The following is a 5,230-nucleotide window of genomic DNA, read 5'->3' on the forward strand; positions in this document are numbered from 1 at the left end:
GGAGAGGTTGCTCGCGCTCCTCCTCGATCTATTTAAGATTGATCAGCAATCTCAATTCCAGGAGAGGTTGTTCGCGCTCCTCCTCGATCAATTAAAGATGGATCAGCAATCTCAATTCCAGGAGAGGTTGCTCGCGCTCCTCCTCGATCTATTAAAGATGGATCAGCAATCTCAATTCCAGGAGAGGTTGTTCGCGCTCCTCCTCGATCTATTAAAGATGGATCAGCAATCTCAATTCCAGGAGAGGTTGCTCGCGCTCCTCCTCGATCTATTAAAGATGGATCAGCAATCTCAATTCCAGGAGAGGTTGTTCGCGCTCCTCCTCGATCTATTAAAGATGGATCAGCAATCTCAATTCCAGGAGAGGTTGCTCGCGCTCCTCCTCGATCTATTAAAGATGGATCAGCAATCTCAATTCCAGGAGAGGTTGCTCGCGCTCCTCCTCGATCTATTAAAGATGGATCAGCAATCTCAATTCCAGGAGAGGTTGCTCGCGCTCCTCCTCGATCTATTTAAGATTGATCAGCAATCTCAATTCCAGGAGAGGTTGCTCGCGCTCCTCCTCGATCTATTTAAGATTGATCAGCAATCTCAATTCCAGGAGAGGTTGCTCGCGCTCCTCCTCGATCTATTTAAGATTGATCAGCAATCTCAATTCCAGGAGAGGTTGTTCGCGCTCCTCCTCGATCAATTAAAGATGGATCAGCAATCTCAATTCCAGGAGAGGTTGCTCGCGCTCCTCCTCGATCAATTAAAGATGGATCAGCAATCTCAATTCCAGGAGAGGTTGCTCGCGCTCCTCCTCGATCTATTAAAGATGGATCAGCAATCTCAATTCCAGGAGAGGTTGCTCGCGCTCCTCCTCGATCTATTAAAGATGGATCAGCAATCTCAATTCCAGGAGAGGTTGTTCGCGCTCCTCCTCGATCAATTAAGGATGGATCAGCAATCTCAATTCCAGGAGAGGTTGTTCACGCTCCTCCTCGTTATATTAAAGATAGATCAGCAATCTCAATTCCAGGAGAGGTTGTTCGCACTCCTCCTCGATCTATTAAAGATGGATCAGCAATCTCAATTCCAGGAGAGGTTGTTCGCGCTCCTCCTCGTTCTATTAAAGATGGATCAGCAATCTCAATTCCAGGAGAGGATGATCGCGCTCCTCCTCGATCAATTAAAGATGGATCTGCAATCTCAATTCCAGGAGAGGTTGTTCGCGCTCCTCCTCGATCTATTAAAGATGGATCAGCAATCTCAATTCCAGGAGAGGATGATCGCGCTCCTCCTCGATCTATTAAAGATGGATCAGCAATCTCAATTCCAGGAGAGGTTGTTCGCGCTCCTCCTCGATCAATTAAAGATGGATCAGCAATCTCAATTCCAGGAGAGGTTGTTCGCGCTCCTCCTCGATCAATTAAAGATGGATCAGCAATCTCAATTCCAGGAGAGGTTGTTCGCGCTCCTCCTCGATCAATTAAAGATGGATCAGCAATCTCAATTCCAGGAGAGGTTGTTCGCGCTCCTCCTCGATCAATTAAAGATGGATCAGCAATCTCAATTCCAGGAGAGGTTGTTCGCGCTCCTCCTCGATCAATTAAAGATGGATCAGCAATCTCAATTCCAGGAGAGGTTGTTCGCGCTCCTCCTCGATCAATTAAAGATGGATCAGCAATCTCAATTCCAGGAGAGGTTGTTCGCGCTCCTCCTCGATCAATTAAAGATGGATCAGCAATCTCAATTCCAGGAGAGGTTGTTCGCGCTCCTCCTCGATCAATTAAAGATGGATCAGCAATCTCAATTCCAGGAGAGGATGATCGCGCTCCTCCTCGATCAATTAAAGATGGATCAGCAATCTCAATTCCAGGAGAGGTTGTTCGCGCTCCTCCTCGATCAATTAAAGATGGATCAGCAATCTCAATTCCAGGAGAGGTTGTTCGCGCTCCTCCTCGATCAATTAAAGATGGATCAGCAATCTCAATTCCAGGAGAGGTTGTTCGCGCTCCTCCTCGATCAATTAAAGATGGATCAGCAATCTCAATTCCAGGAGAGGATGATCGCGCTCCTCCTCGATCAATTAAAGATGGATCAGCAATCTCAATTCCAGGAGAGGTTGTTCGCGCTCCTCCTCGATCAATTAAAGATGGATCAGCAATCTCAATTCCAGGAGAGGTTGTTCGCGCTCCTCCTCGATCAATTAAAGATGGATCAGCAATCTCAATTCCAGGAGAGGTTGTTCGCGCTCCTCCTCGATCAATTAAAGATGGATCAGCAATCTCAATTCCAGGAGAGGTTGTTCGCGCTCCTCCTCGATCTATTAAAGATGGATCAGCAATCTCAATTCCAGGAGAGGTTGTTCGCGCTCCTCCTCGATCAATTAAAGATGGATCAGCAATCTCAATTCCAGGAGAGGTTGTTCGCGCTCCTCCTCGATCAATTAAAGATGGATCAGCAATCTCAATTCCAGGAGAGGTTGTTCGCGCTCCTCCTCGATCAATTAAAGATGGATCTGCAATCTCAATTCCAGGAGAGGTTGTTCGCGCTCCTCCTCGATCAATTAAAGATGGATCAGCAATCTCAATTCCAGGAGAGGTTGTTCGCGCTCCTCCTCGATCAATTAAAGATGGATCAGCAATCTCAATTCCAGGAGAGGTTGTTCGCGCTCCTCCTCGATCAATTAAAGATGGATCAGCAATCTCAATTCCAGGAGAGGTTGTTCGCGCTCCTCCTCGATCAATTAAAGATGGATCAGCAATCTCAATTCCAGGAGAGGTTGTTCGCGCTCCTCCTCGATCTATTAAAGATGGATCAGCAATCTCAATTCCAGGAGAGGTTGTTCGCGCTCCTCCTCGATCAATTAAAGATGGATCAGCAATCTCAATTCCAGGAGAGGATGATCGCGCTCCTCCTCGATCAATTAAAGATGGATCAGCAATCTCAATTCCAGGAGAGGTTGTTCGCGCTCCTCCTCGATCAATTAAAGATGGATCAGCAATCTCAATTCCAGGAGAGGTTGTTCGCGCTCCTCCTCGATCTATTAAAGATGGATCAGCAATCTCAATTCCAGGAGAGGATGATCGCGCTCCTCCTCGATCAATTAAAGATGGATCAGCAATCTCAATTCCAGGAGAGGTTGTTCGCGCTCCTCCTCGATCAATTAAGGATGGATCAGCAATCTCAATTCCAGGAGAGGTTGTTCGCGCTCCTCCTCGATCAATCAAAGATGGATCAGCAATCTCAATTCCAGGAGAGGTTGCTCGCGCTCCTCCTCGATCTATTAAAGATGGATCAGCAATCTCAATTCCAGGAGAGGTTGTTCGCGCTCCTCCTCGATCAATTAAAGATGGATCAGCAATCTCAATTCCAGGAGAGGTTGTTCGCGCTCCTCCTCGATCAATTAAAGATGGATCAGCAATCTCAATTCCAGGAGAGGTTGTTCGCGCTCCTCCTCGATCAATTAAAGATGGATCAGCAATCTCAATTCCAGGAGAGGTTGTTCGCGCTCCTCCTCGATCAATTAAAGATGGATCAGCAATCTCAATTCCAGGAGAGGTTGTTCGCGCTCCTCCTCGATCAATTAAAGATGGATCAGCAATCTCAATTCCAGGAGAGGTTGTTCGCGCTCCTCCTCGATCAATTAAAGATGGATCAGCAATCTCAATTCCAGGAGAGGTTGTTCGCGCTCCTCCTCGATCAATTAAAGATGGATCAGCAATCTCAATTCCAGGAGAGGTTGTTCGCGCTCCTCCTCGATCAATTAAAGATGGATCAGCAATCTCAATTCCAGGAGAGGTTGTTCGCGCTCCTCCTCGATCAATTAAAGATGGATCAGCAATCTCAATTCCAGGAGAGGTTGTTCGCGCTCCTCCTCGATCAATTAAAGATGGATCAGCAATCTCAATTCCAGGAGAGGTTGTTCGCGCTCCTCCTCGATCAATTAAAGATGGATCAGCAATCTCAATTCCAGGAGAGGTTGTTCGCGCTCCTCCTCGATCAATTAAAGATGGATCAGCAATCTCAATTCCAGGAGAGGTTGTTCGCGCTCCTCCTCGATCAATTAAAGATGGATCAGCAATCTCAATTCCAGGAGAGGTTGTTCGCGCTCCTCCTCGATCAATTAAAGATGGATCAGCAATCTCAATTCCAGGAGAGGTTGTTCGCGCTCCTCCTCGATCTATTAAAGATGGATCAGCAATCTCAATTCCAGGAGAGGTTGTTCGCGCTCCTCCTCGATCAATTAAAGATGGATCAGCAATCTCAATTCCAGGAGAGGTTGTTCGCGCTCCTCCTCGATCAATTAAAGATGGATCAGCAATCTCAATTCCAGGAGAGGTTGTTCGCGCTCCTCCTCGATCAATTAAAGATGGATCAGCAATCTCAATTCCAGGAGAGGTTGTTCGCGCTCCTCCTCGATCAATTAAAGATGGATCAGCAATCTCAATTCCAGGAGAGGTTGTTCGCGCTCCTCCTCGATCTATTAAAGATGGATCAGCAATCTCAATTCCAGGAGAGGATGATCGCGCTCCTCCTCGATCAATTAAAGATGGATCAGCAATCTCAATTCCAGGAGAGGTTGTTCGCGCTCCTCCTCGATCTATTTAAGATGGATCAGCAATCTCAATTCCAGGAGAGGTTCTTCGCGCTCCTCCTCGATCAATTAAAGATGGATCAGCAATCTCAATTCCAGGAGAGGTTGTTCGCGCTCCTCCTCGATCAATCAAAGATGGATCAGCAATCTCAATTCCAGGAGAGGTTGTTCGCGCTCCTCCTCGATCAATTAAAGATGGATCAGCAATCTCAATTCCAGGAGAGGTTGTTCGCGCTCCTCCTCGATCAATTAAAGATGGATCAGCAATCTCAATTCCAGGAGAGGTTGTTCGCGCTCCTCCTCGATCAATTAAAGATGGATCAGCAATCTCAATTCCAGGAGAGGTTGTTCGCGCTCCTCCTCGATCAATTAAAGATGGATCAGCAATCTCAATTCCAGGAGAGGTTGTTCGCGCTCCTCCTCGATCAATTAAAGATGGATCAGCAATCTCAATTCCAGGAGAGGTTGTTCGCGCTCCTCCTCGATCAATTAAAGATGGATCAGCAATCTCAATTCCAGGAGAGGTTGTTCGCGCTCCTCCTCGATCAATTAAAGATGGATCAGCAATCTCAATTCCAGGAGAGGTTGTTCGCGCTCCTCCTCGATCAATTAAAGATGGATCAGCAATCTCAATTCCAGGAGAGGTTG

This window comes from Penaeus vannamei, chromosome 8 (genome assembly GCF_042767895.1).
Source record: "Penaeus vannamei isolate JL-2024 chromosome 8, ASM4276789v1, whole genome shotgun sequence".
Classification (NCBI taxonomy): domain Eukaryota; kingdom Metazoa; phylum Arthropoda; class Malacostraca; order Decapoda; family Penaeidae; genus Penaeus; species Penaeus vannamei.